Source organism: Tachyglossus aculeatus, chromosome 2 (assembly GCF_015852505.1).
Source record: "Tachyglossus aculeatus isolate mTacAcu1 chromosome 2, mTacAcu1.pri, whole genome shotgun sequence".
NCBI lineage: Eukaryota > Metazoa > Chordata > Mammalia > Monotremata > Tachyglossidae > Tachyglossus > Tachyglossus aculeatus.
In genome coordinates, this window is record NC_052067.1 from 159,581,778 (window position 1) to 159,600,088 (window position 18,311).

Genomic DNA, 18,311 nt, shown 5'->3' on the forward strand with positions numbered 1-18,311 from the left:
TTTGATGAGGTATATAAAAATATTCATTCATTCATTCAATCGTATTGAGAACTTACTGTGTGCAGAGAACTGTACTAAGCACTTGGAAAGTACAATTTGGGAAAAAATAGAGACAATCCCTACCCAATGGGCTCACAGTCTAGAAGGGGGGGGGGGTGACAACAACAAAACAAAATTAAGCAAGTGGACTGGCATCAATAGCATCAATGTAAATAAATAGAACCATAGATATATACCCATAATTAATACAATAAATAGAATAATAAATATGTGCATATGTGCATAAGTGCTGTGGGACAGGGAAAGGGGGTAGAGGAGAAAGACCGAGTGGGGTGATGGGGAAGGAGGGAGGAGCAGAGGAAAATGAGGACTCAGTCTGAGAAGGCCTCCTGGAGGAGGTGAGCTCTCAGTAAGGCTTTGAAGGGGGAAAGAGAGTTAGTTTGCCAGATATGAGGAGGGAAGGCATTCCAGGCCAGAGGTAGGACATGGACCAGAGATCGACAGCGGGACAGGCGAGAAGGAGGCACAGTGAAAAGGGTAGCAGCAGAGGAGCAGAGTATGCGGGCTGGACTGCAGAAAGAGAGAAGGGAGGTGAGGTAAGAGGGGGCAAGGTGATGGAAGAGCCTTGAAGGCAATAGTCAGGAGTTTTTGCTTCATACTAAGGTTGGTAGGCAACCACTGGAGATTTTTGAGGAGGGGGTGGTGACATGCCCAAAGTGTTTCTGTAGAAAGATAATCTGGGCAGCAGAATGAAGTGTAGACTGAAGTGGGGAGAGACAGGAGGTTGGAGATCAGAAAGGATGCTGTTGCAGTAATCCATTCGGGATAGGATGAGAGATTGTACCAACAAGGTAGCAGCTTGGATGGAGCGGAAAGGGCAGATCTCAGTGATGTTGTGAAGTTGAGAACGGCAGGTTTTGGTGACAGATTGGATTTGTGGGGTGAATCAGAGAGGAGAGTTGAGGATGATACCAAGGTTGTGGGCTTGTGAGATGGGAAGGATGGTAGTGCCATCTACAGTGATGGGAAAGTCAAGGAGTGGACAGGGTTTGGGAGGGAAGATAAGGAGCTCAGTCTTGGACATGTTGAGTTTTAGATGGCGGGCAGACATCCAGGTGGAGATGTTCTGAAGGCAGGAGGAGATGTGAGCCTGGAGGGAGAGAGAGAGAGAACAAGGGAGGAAATGTAGATTTGGGTGTCATCAGTGTAGAGATGATAGTTGAAGCTGTGGGACTGAATGAGTTCACCAAGGGAGTGAGTATAGATGGAGAACAGAAGGGGCCCAAGAACTGGCCCTTGAGGAACACCTGTAGTTAGGGAAAGGGAGGTGGAGGAGGAGCCCACATAGGAGACTGAGAAAGAGTGGCCAGAGAGATAAGAGGAGAACCAGGAGAGGACAGAGGCCATGAAGACAAGGTTGGATAGCATGTGGAGGAGAAGGGGATGGTCCACGGTGTCAAAGGCAGCTGAGAGTTCGAGGAGGATTGGAATAGAGTAGGAGCCATTGGATTTGGCAAGAAGGTCATTGGTGCCCTTTGAGTGGGCAGCTTTGGTGGAATGCAGGGCACAGAAGCCAGATTGGAGGGGGTCTAGGAGATAGTTAGATTTGAGAAATTCGAGGCAGCGAGTGTAGATGACTTGTTCTAGGAGTTTGGAAAGGAAGGGTAGGAGAGAGGTGGGGCGATAACACTGGAGGGGGCATTGGGGTCAAGAAAGGGTTTTTTTAGGATGGGGGAGATGTGGGCATGTTTGAAGGCAGAGGGGAAGAAGCCGTTGGAGAGTGAACGGTTTAAGATGGAAGTTAAGGAGGGGAGGGGGGAGGGGGCAGAGTTTTTATAAGATGAGAGAGAATGGGGCTCGAAGCACAGGTAGAGGGGGTGACACTTGAGAGGAGGCAGGAGATCTCCTCTGAAGATACTACTGGGAAGGATGGGAAAGTAGAGGAGGAGGCCAAGAGAGTGGGGGATGGAGAAGGGGGAGGGATGACTTTGGGGAGCTCAGACATGATGGTGTTAATTTGCCTAATGAAGTAGGTGGCCAGATCATTGTGGGTGAAGGATGGGAGAGAGGGAGGAACAGGGGGCCTGAGGAGGGAGTTAAATGTCCAGAACAGCTGACGGGGGTGATGGGCATGGGTGTTGATGAGGGACCTTGTGAGGCAATTTCAAACTAATGGGAGGGACATACATCCAAAATATTTGCAAATAGTGGGATCAGGAGAGAGAACAAGGATTCTGTGGGTTGAAATGTCAGAATAAATCTGAATATATAATTGTATGTAAAATTCATTATACAGATGTTCTTGAGAATTGAGAATTATAGGAGAAAAACATCCAATTTCCATCATTAATAAGAATAATAATCACGGCATTTAAGTGCTTACTATTTGCCAAGCACTGTTCTGAGTGCTGAATGTTATTATTATTATTGTATTTGTTAAGCACTTACCATGTGTCCAGCACTGTTCTAATTGCTGGGATTGATAGAAAGTAATCTGGTCAGACACCGGGAATCAGTGTTTCCTAGTGGTGAGAGAATAAGACTGGAGTCAGAAGGACCTGGGTTCTAATCTTGGCTCCACCACTTGTCTGCTATGTGACTTTGGACAAGTCACTTCACTTCTCTGTGTCTCAGTTACCTCAGTATAACTGAGGGGGTTAAGGCTGAGCCCCATATGGGACACAGACTGTTCAACCTGATTAGTTTTTGTCGATCCCTGGCATGACATAAAGTGCTTAACAAATGCCATAATAGTAACAATAATAATAACACAGTCCCTATCCCACATGAGGCTCACAATCTAAGTAGGAGGAAGAATGGGCCTCAAATCCCAATTTTGAAGATGAGGAAAATGAGGTGCAGAGATGTTAGGTGACTTGCCCAAGGTCACAGAGCAGAAAAATGGAAGAGTCACGATTAGAATCCAGGCCCTCTAACTCCCAGGAGCACACTTTTTCTAGTAGGTCACACTGCTCCTTTTCATTCATTCTATCATTTAGTAAACATATTCTAAGTTCAGCAAGGAAACCCAAGCATTTTTAGTTGCAAAATGCAATATATAATACCTATGTTTTGGCCAAAATCATAAATCCATATTTAAAGCTGTAAGTCACATAAATTCTAGAAATACAGAAAATGATAGATCACATACATTCTATAGTTCAAGTTTCTCCCCAATAAGAATATGCTGAGAGGCAGGATAGGCTTCTGAAGATGAGAAGAAGATTATTTTCAAGATGGAGATAGTTTTCCCTAGATTTTTTTCAGTTTTACTCAAAAAGATAAAGTCTACTGATCCTCCTTTTGTACCCTATAAACATCTTAGGTCAATCATGGGTGTTCATTGTTTTCTAACAGTGGCATATATTTGATCTTGGCAAAAGTAAGCTCTTAATAAATACTAAGCACTGAGCTAATAACTGAGTAGTCCAAGATTGCATAGTCCCTGTCTCACACCTATCTCAGAATCTAAGATGCAGGGAAACTAAGTATGGTATAACCATTTTGCAGATAAGGAAACTGAGGCACAGAGAGGGTAACGACTTGCCCAAATCATGCCAGAGGCAGAGATGAGCTTAAAACCCAGGTTTTTCTGCCTCCCTTCCATTGGCTTAAACTTAAACACTCTGGGCCTCAGTTATCTGTAAAATGGGGATTAATACTATGAGCCCATGTCTCCATCCCCCCGCCTTACCTCCTTCCCTTCCCCACAGCATCTGTATATATGTTTGCACGTATTTATTACTCCATTTATTTATTTTACTTGTACATATCTATTCTATTTATTTTATTTTGTTAATATGTTTCGTTTTGTTCTCTGTCTCCCCCTTCTAGACTGTGAGCCCACTGTTGGGTAGGGACCGTCTCTATATGTTGCCAACTTGTACTTCCCAAGCGCTTAGTACAGTGCTCTGCACAGAGTAAGCGCTCAATAAATACAATTGATTGATTGATTGATTGACATGGACTGTGTCCAACTAGGTTAACGTGTATCTCCCTGAGTGCTCAGTTCAGTGCCTTGTACATAGTAAGGATTTAACAAATCGCATTAAAAAATAGGATGGTTTTGTGATTTTCCAGGTCACCTGGTCCCAGAGGCTTCAATGATTCATCCTGCAGACTGCAGCCTCACACAGTGACTCACAGCTAAAGGCTGAGCAACCAGGAAGGGGAATTAGCTCAAATGGTAGAGCGCTCGCTTAGCATGTGAGAGGTAGCGGGATCGATGCCCGCATTCTCCACTTCCACTTTTGGCTCCACATTTGCTTTTTTTAATTGGGCTTTTGAGTACCCAGACTTAGAGCCTACGTGCCACTTTGGCTACCAGAGTACTCTATACACTTTTAAATAACTAGTCGTGGTCATGCAACACAGTACCTGTCTTTATAAACCAGCTATGCTGTTACTCGCAAACCCTGACATCCTAAGTCACATTGTGCTTTATGCTTTTATTCTATCCAGGGTTCATCCAGGGTAATAATGAGAAGCTGCGTGGCTTAGTGGAAAGAGCTCTGGCTTGGGAGTCAGAGGTCATGAGTTCTAATCCCGGCTCCTCCACTTATCAGCTGTGTGACTTTGGGCCAGTCATTTTACTTCTCTGGTCCTCAGTTACCGCATCTGTAAAATGAGAATTAAGACTGTGAGCCCCACATGGGACAGCCTGATTGCCTTACATTAGGGCTTAGAACAGTGCTTGGCACATAGTAAGCATTTAACAAATATCATTATTATTATTATTATTATTATTATTATTATTATTATTATTCATGTCTCCCTACATTAGGCAAAACATTCTCAGCGCTTCAATATTTAGGGTTTTTTTTTTTCATTTTTGAAATCTCTGGGTTCTTGACTCATTGACTGAGCCCCCTAATCCCTTTCCCCTCCTCCCCCCTGCATCCCCCCTGCCTTACCTCCTTCCCCTCCCCACAGCACCTGTATATATGTATATATGTTTGTACGTATTTATTACTCTATTTTATTTTTACATATTTATTCTATTTATTTTATTTTGTTAATATGTTCTGTCTTGTTGTCTGTCTCCCCCTTCTAGACTGTGAGCCCGCTGTTGGGTAGGGACCATCTCTAAATGTTGTGAACTTGTACTTCCCAAGTGCTTAGTACAGTGCTCTGCATACAGTAAGCGCTCAATAAATACGATTGAATTGACTGCTGATTTACTTTTCCTTCTCTAGTTCCAGCTTTTCCAGATCTGACTCTCTAACCAGGCTTATGCCAAGTTTCTTTTCTCAGTGGTATGTCAAGTAGAGACTGTGTTGCCATAACTCATCTTATTCCACACTCCTGCTCGAGAGCACAAGAAATATCAAGGCTTGTGTCAAATTCAAGTCTTTCCTGAATTACTTACAATTGAATAGACGTTCATTATGAAAAGCCCTTGCTCTGGTGATTGTGCCTTCAGAACAAACACACAAGGCAGGCTGCTATTCTGCTTTTCAGAATATGTAAAGTTTAGTGCTCAGAGAGACTGAAGAAGATTTCTATTATCTATCAAACTGTACCTGGCACACTCTGTAATCATAATCATAATCATAATTGTGGTATTTTTTATGTGCTTACTATATGCCAGGCATTGTACTAAGCGCTGGGGCAGAAATGAGCAAATCAGGTTGGACACAGTCCTTATCAATCGATCAATCAATCAATTGTATTTATTGAGCACTTACTGCATGCAGAGCACTGTACTAAGCGCTTGGGAAGTACAAGTTGGCAACATATAGAGACGGTCCCTACCCAACAGTGGGCTTACAGTCTAGAAGACTGTGTCCCACGTAGGGCTCACAGTCTCCATTCCCATTTTGCAGATGAGGGAACTGAGGCACAGAAGTGTGAAGTGACTTTCCCTGAGACCACATAGCAGACAAGTGGCAGAGTCAGGAATAGAACCCATTACTCTGTCCCGAGCTCTATCCACTATGCCGTGCTGCTTCCCCATAATAATGTTGGTATTTGTTAAGTGCTTACTATGTGCCAAGCACTGTTCTAAGCGCTGGGGTAGATACAAGGTGTTCAGGTTGTCCCACGTGGGGCTCACAGTCTTCATCCCCATTTTACAGATGATGAAACTGAGGCCCAGAGAAGTTAAGTGACTTGTCCGAAGTCACACTGCTAAGTGGCAGAGTCAGAATTTGAACCCATGACCTCTGACTCCAAAGCCCATGCTCTTCCACTGAGCCACGTTGCTTCTCTCATGCCATGCTGCTTCCAACTAGAGACCTACCATGTTATTGGGGAATTCTGCTTCCTGGACAGCATGTTATCTAGTGATGGAAGGTTATCCAGAAAAAAAGAAGAGAAAACATAGAGTTTAATAAAGTGATAGATTGGCTACTGTGTCACTTTCCAGCCAGAAATCACTAACCACTAATCAGGAATTCAGAGATGTCTTAATCAAGAGCAAATCCCTGTTGTGGAGAAGGAGTTTATAATATTCATTCAGTTGTACTTATTGAGCACTTACCATGTACAGAGCACTTTACTAAGCGCTTGGGAGAGTACAATACCAAAATAAAACAGAATATCCAAGTCCTCCATGTGCACTGCTGATATACCTCCGTACAATTTCTAGAGGGAACTCTAGACTTTACTGGAACCTTGGTGTGATTAGCCAAATTATATATAAGCACAAAGATAAATTTGTGGGGCTCACAGTCTCAATCCTCATTTTATAGGTGAGGGAACTGAGGCACAGAGGAGAGAAGTGACTTACCCAAGGTCACACACCAGACAAGTGGCAGAGGCAGAATTAGAATCCATGACCTTCTGACTTCCAAGCCAGTGCTCAGTCAGATACTCCATGCTGCTTTTCTTCTCTTCTGCTTCTCTTCCTATGATTGCATGGAGGGCTGAGATGTTAATATAGGATCCCCAGTGCCTCACTGTGCCCACAGAAAAGTTGTCTCTTGTTGTGTTTAAATTTCATAGTACCTAAAGATGCTTTTTTTTAATTTTTATTTTTGCCTCCATGTCTTTTTCCTTAGGAAGTTTTCCTAGGTAAGATCCATTCCTTTCTGATGCAAAGCCTCCTGTAGCTCAATCCTGACCATAGAGTATTTATACAATTTGGATGACTCCAGCAAGAGCTATTTACCGAGCATGATGGAAGGCAAAGCTTTTTTCTGAAATTCTTTTGTGAGACAACTGACAGAATATAGCCCCAATATTTCATCAAGGTTGTGAGCAATTTGTCTTTTTCTACTCCCTTCCTCTCTTCCTCTTTTTGTCACCCTTGTGTCTGTCTCTTCTTCCTCCCCTCCCTTCTCTTTCTTCCTATCCTCCATCCCTTCCTCCTCCCTCCCTCTCTTCCTCCCTCATTATCGCTCTTCCACCTTCACTCTCAGTGTCATCCTTTTTCTAACAGTCCCTTCCCCACCCCTTTCTCTCAGTGGTGGCTAACAGATATATATGTATATATGCATGAGAAGCAGTATGGCTCGTTGGAAAGAGCCCGGGCTTTGGAGTCAGAGGTCATGGGTTCAAATCCCAGTTCCACCAATTGTCAGCTGTGTGACTTTGCCCAACTCACTTTATTTCTCTGTGCCTTAGTTACCTCATCTGTAAAATGGGGATTTAGGCTGTGAGCTCCCTGTGGGACCACCTTGTAAACTCCCCAGTCAGTGCTTAGAACAGTGCTTTGCACATAGGAAGCACTTAAAATGCCATTATTATTATTATTTAAGGCAGGCATTTATCTCTACGGGTAATAAGGCAATCACCTGACCAAATCTAAAAGCTCAATCCCTCTTAAAAACAGCAGATGACAGATGAAACAGCAAGGGGAACCTGAGCACTTCCTCAACTACAGACTCCTTAGACCACGGCCTGGGGTGAGACTCCCCCAAGCCCACACCATTCCAGCTCTTGGCGGGCCCTATTCCAGCTCTACAGAGGGAAAACAGCAGAAGAGTGAGGCCTTTCCAACTTGTACAACCCTAACTAAGAAAGCCTATGGTCCTAGGGGTCAATACAAGGATCAGTGATGAAAGAGACAAAAGATGAGAGGAATGAGTGCGCTGACTGGATTGTTGAGCGGGAGAGGAATGAGGATAGGTAGGGGGAGAGAGCCGATTGAGTACCTTAAACCAGTGGTGAGGAGCTTCTGTTTGGTGTGGAGTTGGATGCGTAACCACTGGAGGATTTTGAGGAGTGGAGAGACATTCCCAAAACCTTTTTTTTGGTTTTGTTTAGAAAAATGATCTGGGCAGCGAAGTATGAAGTGAAGCATTTATTTATTTGTATTAATTTCTGTCTCCCCCTCTAGACTGAGCTCACTGTGGGCCGGAATGTGTCTGTTTGTTGTTATATTGTACTCTCCCAAGAGCTTAGTACAGCTTTGCACACAATAAGCTCTCAATAAATGCGATTGGATGAATGAATGAATTTATAAAAGTCTGGACTGAAGAGAAGAAGGACCTAAGGAGGAGAGAAGCCGAAAGCAGGGAAGTCATCATCATCATCATCATCATCAATCGTATTCATTGAGCGCTTACTGTGGGCAGAGCACTGTAGTAAGCGCTTGGGAAGTACAAGTTGGCAACATATAGAGACAGTCCCTACCCAACAGTGGGCTCACAGTCTAAAAGCACAGTCAGTGGAGACATTGACAGCACTTATGTATATATCTGTAATTTTATTTTTTATTTTAATTTCCATCTCCCCCTTTTAGACTGTAACCTTGTTGTGGGCTGGGAATGTGTCTGTTATATTGTCATATGGTACTCTCCCAAGCGCTTAATGCAGTGCTCTGCACAGAGTAAGTGCTCAATAAATATGATTGACTAACACTGTAATCAAGTGGAGATTTGACAAGGGCCTGGACTAGCATGGTGACAGTTTGAACCAAGAGAAAAGGGTATGCTTGTGCTCTGGAGATTTTATGAAGCTAGAACTGATCACATCTGTATATATGTATATATGTTTGTACATATTTATTACTCTATTTATTTATTTATTTATTTATTTTACTTGTGCATATCTATTCTATTTATTTTATTTTGTTAGTATGTTTGGTTTGTTCTCTGTCTCCCCCTTCTAGACTGTGAGCCCACTGTTGGGTAGGGACTGTCTCTATATGTTGCCATCTTGTACTTCCCAAGTGCTTAGTACTGTGCTCTGCAAACAGTAAGCGCTCAATAAATACGATTGATTGATTGATTGATTGATTGATTGATCTGGTCATGGAATGAATATGCAGGTTGAAAGAGAGAGGAAAATCCCTATAAGCGCCCAGGATTTTTTTTGTTCCCGAAGCACCTTGAAATCACTAGCCTTTTGTCAGCCTCCAGGAGTCTGAACATTCAAAAAGAGCCATAAAATTATTGCTCAAAGCATATACTTTCTTTTTATCTGTTCAAGTAACGGAATTCTAAAGTTGTGAAATTCTAAAAGCACTGTTATAAATAACTTTATTGGAATCTGAAATGCCTGCATGAGGTTATTAAACAGACATTATTATCCCTGTTTTCCCAATGAGAAAAAATAAGCACTGATTGGGCAGCTCATTTTCTCAAGTGTGCATAGATTTTCCAGACTCATTTTTCTTTCAAGGATCAAGGCTTAGCAAGTTCACCTTTATTTCAGAGACCTTTTCAAAGTCTTGAAATTATTTCAAAGGTAATTCACTTTACCAGGAGAAATTCACTTGAAGTACCCAACTGGAAGCATGCGATTTTCAATCTTTAGTGTTAAAAGGAGAAAAATATGGGTGAATTTATTTCCAGGCTAAGGTTTTCAGAGTTTCTAGAGAAACTTTCATTTAAATAAAGCATACCTGACCCAGAAAGGTTGTTGTGTATTAATGGCCTCTATTATGGAGAGTTGTTGTTAGAAGTATAATTGGTTCAATGGTGAGAACAGAAACTAAGCCACACTGAATACGAGTGTATTGTCAGATCTAAAAAATTGCCAACATATGTAATTAGCAGGGGGAAGATCTCTGCTTCCCAAGCCTTGATATTTTTTCACACTTAAGGCGGAAAAAATGCTTAAAGTATTCCCTTCTCGCCATTTATCGTTTATAGGATAAAATCCCGCATTCTCACTTTTAAAAATAGAAAATGGTGTTTCCTCCACCCTCTCTCCCTCCTCCTATTCATTTTTACATGAAATGTTTCTTTACCTATTTTCACATTTTCTCAGGGCCGGCATCTGAGATTTTCAAGGTTATTCACATGATGAAGTAGTCTCAAGTGTTAGTATTGCCCAAGCCTTAAAAGCAGTATTTTTAAAATAAGGGGCCTGAAGTTTCTCTTGAGTTTTCAAATACACAGTTCAAACATGTTTCAAATAGCATAAGCCTAGTACAGATAGTATAAAATAACCTTTTGTAAATACTCTATTTTTGGTTTTTTTAAAATACCTGTTCTCAGCAATAATTTATGTGGATGGCAAGAGGAGAAGGAGAAAAATGTATTGTAGAATCGTAATTATTATTGCATAGTGTTAATTCAGCAAAACACTAAGGTAACTAAATTTATAACTTGTTTTACTTTAGTGAATACCTGTTTTCTCCTTGGCAAATAGAAATCTATTAGTTTTCCATAAATGGCATTTTAAGGATTCTTATCTTGACTACTCTCTGTGAAATAGAAGTCTATAGAGATGCCTAAGCATTAAGTCTTTTCTTGGCTGGAAGGTTTTAGAAATAAAAAAAATTAGGAGGAATGCTATCAGATCGAGTTGTTTCACCATTTTCATGGCTTTGACTGTGATGGTGACTTCAGGCTTTGGAGTTAGAGCCATGTCAGTAGAATTTAACTGTTTTTCTACACTCTTTTGAACTTCAGCCTCATAATCAGTCAACCGGTGGTATTCCTTGAGTACTTAATAATAATGGATAATAATAGTAATAATGATAATAACCGTGGTATTTTTAAGTACTTATTATGTGCCGGGCACTCTTCTAATTTCTAGCGTAGATAACAAGAAAATCAGGGCAGACACAGAACCTGTTCTCCATGGTGAGCCCAGTCTTAAGGGAAGCAGCATGACTTAGTGGAAAGAGCGCTGGCTTGGGAGTTAGAGGATGTGGGTTCTAACCCTGACTCTGCCACTTGTGTGCTGTGTGACCTTGGGCAAACCACTTAACTTCTCTGTGCCTCAGCTCCCTCATCTGTAAAATGGGGATTAAGTGGATCAACCTGATTACCTTGTATCTACTCCAGAGCTTAGAACAGTTCTTGGCATATAGTAAGGGCTTAACAAATTTCATAATTATTACTATTATTAGTAGTAGTAATCCCCATTCTATAGGCGAGGAAGCGGAGACACAGAGAAGTTAAGTGACTTGCCCAAGGTCACAAGCAGATAAGTGGCCGAGTCAGAATTAGGAGCTAGGTCCTTCTGACTGGCAAGCCTGTGCTCTATTCATTAGGCCACACTGCTTTTGTGTGTAGAACACTGTACTAAGCAATTGGGAGACTACGGTGCGAAGGAGTTGTTAGACATGTCCCCTGCCCGCAACGAGTTTACAGTCTAGGGGTAGGAGGGTGATGATTCCAGTCAGCTGGAAAATAGTACTGTCTTAGCAGATACCATGTGCCCGGCCATCACATTAAATGTTTCGGACAGAATGATGGCACTAGGAAACATTATCCCTGTGCTGAAGATGTTTCCAATCAAGCTATTTTACACCATAGAAATCGTCCTTAGAAGATCAGGAGTTGGGGTTTGTTGCATTTCCTCGATATTCCCTCTGAATCTGGGATGAAAGTGGGTTCATTGCTACTCTTTAGCGGGGCTGTGGTGTGGGCATGGGGCCAGCCAGTTTCTTTAGAAGCCACTGAAGGAATGCCGCAGGATTTTGAAGACCTCTCCCCCAAAAAACACCCCCTTCGAGGGTAAAGGAAATTGACCTATTGTTGGTCTAGTAGAAAGAACACAGTTCTGAAATTAGAGGACATGGGTTCTAATCCCGGCCCTGCCATTTGTCCCCGGTGTGACCCTGGAAAAGTCACTTAGCTTCTCTGTGCCTCAGTATCCTCATCTGTGAACTGGGAATTTGATAACTGTTCTCTCATCTTCTTAGACAGTGAGCCTCATGGTAGAAAGTGTCTGTGGTCAATCTTGTTACCTTATGTCTACCTGAGGGCTTAGCACATTGCTTGGTACATAACAAGCACATAGAAATGCCATTATTATTATCATTATTATTATTATTATTATTGTTGTTATCATTATTTTAGTTATCATCATTATTATTATCAGTCCCTGTTTGGCTTACTGGGCCAGTAGCGAAGGTTTCTGAGCAAAGCAGCACTTATGACATTGTGTGATGTCATAGGTTCAGAAAGGATGCTGAAAGATTACTAGCAAACGTGAGCAGGAAAGACAGCATCATCCAAGGAAGAAGCAGCAAGGCCAGGGGGAAGAGCACTGGCCAGAGAGTCAGAGGACCTGGGTTCCAATCCTGCTTCACAACTCATCTGCTGTGTGACTTTAGGCGTCATTTAACTTCTCTGTGCCTCAGTTTTCTCTTCTTTTAAATAAGGACTAAATCCTACTCTCCTTCTACTTAGGCTGTGAGCCCCATGTGGAACAGGGACTTTGTCCAACCTAATTACCTTGTATCCACCCAATGCTTAGGATAATAATTGATACATTATACGTGCTTAAAAAGTACAATAATAACAATAATAATTTTTATTATATACTTGTCAAGCTATGGTGGTCAGCATTGCTATAGTATAGTCTCCATCAATTAGCCAATTAATTAATGTTATGATCCTCGCCCTCAAGAATATTACAGGTCCTGAGATCTCAGGACCGAAGACCTGCGTTGAGGTGCCCTTTAATAATAATAATAATTTTTTCATTCATTCAATCATATTTATTAAGTGCTTACTGTGTGCAGAACATTGTACTACGAGCTTGGGAAGTACAAGTTGGCAACATATAGAGACGGTCCCAACCCAACAACAGGCTCACAGTCTAGGAGGGGGAGACAGACAACAAAACAAAACGTGTAGACAGGTGTCAAAATCATCAGAACAAATAGAATTATAGCTATATGCACATCATTAACAAAATAAATAGAATAGTAAAAATCTACAAGTAAAATAAATAGAGTAATAAATCTATACAAATATACACAAGTGTTGTGGGGAGAAGCAGTGTGGCTCAATGGAAAGAGCCTGGGCTTGGGAGTCAGAGGTCATGGGTTCTAATCCCGGCTCCACCACTTGTCAGCTGTGTGACTTTGGACAAGTCACTTAATAGTAATAATAATAACAATAATAATGATGGCATTTGTTAAGTACTTACTATGTGCAGAACACTGTTCTAAGCGCTGGGGAGGGATACAAGGTGATCAGGTTGTCCCATGTGGGGCTCACAGTCTTCATCCCCATTTTACAGATGAGGGAACTGAGGCTTTGAGAAATTAAGTGACTTGTCCAAGGTCACACAGCAGACATGTGGCTGAGCAGGATTGGAACCCATGACTTCTGACTCCAAAGCCCATGCTCTTTCCACTGAGCCACACTGCTTCTCTGACTTCTCTGTGTGTTAGTTCCCTCATCTGTATAATGGGGATTAATAATAATAATAATAATAATAATAATAATAATGGCATTTATTAAGCGCTTACTATGTGCATAGCACTGTTCTGAGAGCTGGGGTTACAAGGTGATCAGGTTGTCCCACAGGGGGCTCACAGCCTTCATCCCCATTTTACACATGAGGGAATTGAAGCAGAGACTAATAATAATAATACTAATAATGGCATTTATTAAGCAGTTACTATGTGCCAAGCACTGTTCTAAGCGCTGGGGAGGTTACAAGGTGATCAGGTTGTCCCACGGGGGGGCTCACAGGCTTCATCCCCATTTTACAGATGAGGGAACTGAAGCGGAGACTAATACTACTACTAATAATGGCATTTATTAAGCAGTTACTATGTGCCAAGCACTGTTCTAAGTGCTGGGGAGGTTACAAGGTGACCAAGTTGTCCCACGGGGGGCTCACAGGCTTCATCCCCATTTTACAGATGAGGTCACTGGGGCACAGGGAAGTGAAGTGACTTGCCCAGAGTCACACAGCTGACAATAAGTCCCACGTGGGACATCCTGATTACCTTGTATCCCCCTCAGCACTTAGAACAGTGCTTGGCACATAGTAAGCATTTAACAAATACCACCATTAATTAATTAATTAAGGAGGTAGGGCCAGGGGGATGGGGAGGAGGAGAGGAAAAAGGGGCCTCAGTCTGGGAAGGTCTCCTGGAGGAGGTGAGCTCTCAGTAGGGCTTTGAAGGGAAGAAGAGAGCTAGCTTGGCGGAACTTGTACTTCCCAAGCGCTTAGTACAGTGCTTTGCACACAGTAAGTGCTCAATAAATACGACTGAATGAATGAATGAATGTGTGGAGGGAGGGCATTCCAGGCCAGGGGGAGGACGTGGGCCGGGGGTCGACGGCGGGACAGGTGAGAACAAGGCCCGGTGAGGAGGTTGGCGGCAGAGGAGTGGAGGTTGCGGGCTGGACTGGAAAAGGAGAAAAGGGAGGTGAGGTAGGAGAGGGCGAGGTGATGGACAGCCTTGAAGCTAAGAGTGAGGAGTTTTTGCTTGATTCATAGGTTGACAGGCAGCCACTGGAGATTTTTGAGGAGGAGAGTAACATGCCCAGAGCATTTCTGTACAAAGATTATCTGGGCAGCAGAGTGAAGTATAGACTGAAGTGGGGACAGTCAGGAGGATGGGAGTTCAGAGAGGAGGCTGATGCAGTAATCCAGTCGGGATAGGATGAGAGATCCTATCTAGACTGTGAGACCGGTGTTGTCTCTACTTGTTGCTGAATTGTACTTTCCAAGCGTTTAGTACTGTGCTCTGCACACAGTAAGCGCTCAATAAATACAAATGTATGAGTGAATCTAGTAGGGGGAGGCAATGAATTGATTGTCTACAATTACATTACTCCTTGAATTGAAGGCGATAGTAGATTCTTCAGCCTGCTAGATTACACCCATCTGAACTGTCGGCTCGCAGGGGAGACTTGGACAAAATGGAGGCTAGAAAGAGGCAGAATTCCATTTAGTTCATCTTTTGGCTCTGTATGTGATCGGATCCATCACTTGCGACATTTTTGTTTTGAAGGTTAACTACGATAGCTTCTTTCCTGTAAATAGGTAAATACTATATAGATCCTCACGTAGCTCATGGCTCTAATGAAATTAGATGCAAATCATGGTCACTCTCTGCAGGTCAGATAGTTCTTCCTCTAGCTGATAGACTATTCTGCATCTGAGAAAATCCCCAGCTAGAAGTCATTTCAAATAAACTGTGGTCTACTGTAAGGTTTATTTCTATGTTTTCAAATAAAGGAGCATGGCGAGGTACATAGGGTTAGAATTAGTAATTTATTATTATTAAGTGCCATTGAGTCATTTCCAGTTCATAGCGACTCCATGGATATACTTTCTCCAGAACATCCTGTCCTAGTAATACTACTACTAATAATGATAATTGTACTTGTTAAGCACTTACCATGTGCTAAGTACTGTTCCAAGTGCTGGGGTAGATACAAGTTAATCAATCAATCAATCAATTGTATTTATTGAGCACTTACTGTGTGCAGAGCACTGTACTAAGCGCTTGGGAAGTACAAGTTGGCAACATATAGAGATGGTCCCTACCCAACAGTGGGCTCACAGTCTAGAAGGGGGAGACAGAGAACAAAACAAAACATATTAACAAAATAAAATTAGTAGAATAGATATGTACAAGTAAAATGAATAATTACAAGCAAAATAAATAATTAATCAAGTTGGACACAGTCCTTATTCCACATTCATTCATCCATTCAATACTATTTATTGAGCGCTTACTGTGTGCAGAGCACTGTACTAAGCGCTTGGGAAGTACAAATCTGCAACATACAGAGAACGGTCCCTATCCAACAATAGGCTCACGGTTTAGAAGGGGGTCACACTCTTAATCACCATTTTGTAGATGAGGTAACTAAATGAAGCTAAGTGACTTGCCCAAGGTCCCAGAGCCGACATGTGGATTAGAACCCAGGTTCTTCTGTCTCCAAGGCCCAAGCTCTATCTACTAAGCCACTCTTCTAATGACGTCTTGGACTTCCCTTCCTGTTGAGGTGGGTCTAAAGAACCTATATGGTGCAAGGGTGTATGCTTAAGCATTAAGGAAAAATCACACTGAAGCACACACTCCACGACGATGTGCACAACGATTTCTTCCAACAGTGTACTGTGCTGTATCCAGTTCGATGAATGAGGTTGGAAGAACATTTCTGAGTTTTGCCGTGACGGCTTGTTTTCATCTTTGAGGATTTATACATAGACTTCTCCCTCATAGTATGATTTCTTTGATGCCTGGGAGGATGGGTTTGGACTAATATTCACATTCATTCATCCATCCAATCGTATTTATTGAGCACTCACTTTGTGCAGAATAGTGTACTGAGCTCTTGGGAGAGTACGATACAATAAAAAGACACATTCCCTGCCCGCCACGATCTCACAGCCTAGAGGATGGGCTTACGGTCTAGAGATTCACAAACCAACCTGGCTCATATTCTGCTTTGTATTCTCCCGAGTGCTAGGACACTGCTCTGCACACAGGAAGCGATCAATAAATACCAGCCACTTCACTTTCCTGTGCCTCAGTTACCTCATCTGTAAAATGGTGCTTAATCAATCAATCAATAATATTTATTGAGCGCTTACTGTGTGCAGAGCACTGTACTAAGCGCTTAAGACTGTGAGCCCCACGTGGGACAACCTGATCACCTTGTATCTATCCCAGCATGTAGCACAGTGCTTGGAACATAGTAAGTGCTTAATACCACCACTATTATTATTTATTACTGATTAATTGATTGATTGATTGATCAGGGTCATGCTTAATTCAGTGGGTGTGTTGTGCTTTCTTCCCCTGGGAAAAATGAAGCATCCTGGCTTTTCAGTGGTATCCCCTGTAGAGACTTTTGGCTGGGCACAGTTGCAACTGAAACTTTAGATTATCATGATTTTTCAAAATGTAGCCAAATGTTATTTTAATATCCATTTCAAAGAAGAAAGTGTGAATACCCTTCATATTCCTGTTTTGAATCTAGTGTCTAAAGAAAATGCTGGATTTAACAATTAACAGATGACAGTTAATATATACAGTTAAGGTTTTGTCTGTTTCTCACCGTAGTGTTGTGGGGGAAGGACTGCTGGAATTGAAAAAAAATGTATCCTTCCCTCCCCATATTAATTCACATCTCTTCTCCTCACTTCACTAGAAATGCACATCAAATTATTCAAAGGTTAATTTTCTAATAACAACAATAATAATGATGATAATAATAATGATAATAATAATGATGGCATTTATTAAGCGCTTACTATGTGCAAAGCACTGTTCTAAGAGCTGGGGAAGTTACAAGGTGATCAGGATGTCCCACGGGGGGCTCACAGTCTTAATCCCCATTTTCCAGAGTAGGTCACTGAGGCCCAGAGAAGTGAAGTGACTTGCCCGAAGTCACACAGCTGACAAGTGGCGGACCCAGGATTTGAACCCATGACCCGTGACTCCAACGCCCGGGCTCTTTCCACTGAGCCACGCTGCTTCTCTGATGATATTTATTGTGTCCTTAATAAATATGATGGAATGAATGAATGAATGTCAGGCACTGTACTAAACGTTGGGATCGATACAAATAAATCAGATGGGACACAGTCCTTGTATCACATGGAGCTCACAGTCTTAATCCCCATTTGGGAGATGAGGTAACTGAGGCACAGAGAAGGGCAAGGACTTACCCAAGGTCATATAGTAGACAAGGGGCAGAGCTGGGATTAGGACCCAGATCCTTTGGACTCCCAAGCCTGGGCTTTTCCCACTAGGCCGTGTTGCTTCTCCAGATAATTTCAGACACCTAACTAGTGTATGCCCCTTCCAGGGTCGCACCTGGAGAATTCCCAGTCCTCTACCAGTCTTGCCTATGGGAGGGAGAGTCAAGCGGAGGCCTACCCATTCCATTCCTAGCTTGGCCAGTGGCTAGCGAGTGGAAGGCCATCTGTTACAAGTCAAAACTCACCCGTGCTGGACATCAGCAGCATAGGAGAGAGCCAAGGACAGAGACTCAAATTTACGGTGTGGAAGGCAGCAATGGCAAACCAATTCCAGATTTCTACCAGGAAAACTCTGGATCCACTACCAGAACAATTGCAGATGGAAGTGGGGCGTTCTGGGAGAGATGTGTCCCCTTCCTTCCTCTCCCCCTCGTCCCCCTCTCCATCCCCCCCATCTTACCTCCTTCCCTTCCCCACAGCACCTATATATATGTATA

At 42.5% G+C, this 18,311-nt stretch overlaps 1 non-coding gene across 1 annotated transcript; it reads left to right on the top strand.

Moving 5' to 3' along the window:
• The first annotated feature begins 17,911 nt into the window (after positions 1-17,911).
• On the top strand, positions 17,912-18,049 carry LOC119924567. The gene has a single exon (XR_005449272.1). It is a non-coding gene; the product is annotated as a small nucleolar RNA SNORA7 (small nucleolar RNA).
• The last annotated feature ends 262 nt before the right edge of the window (positions 18,050-18,311 follow it).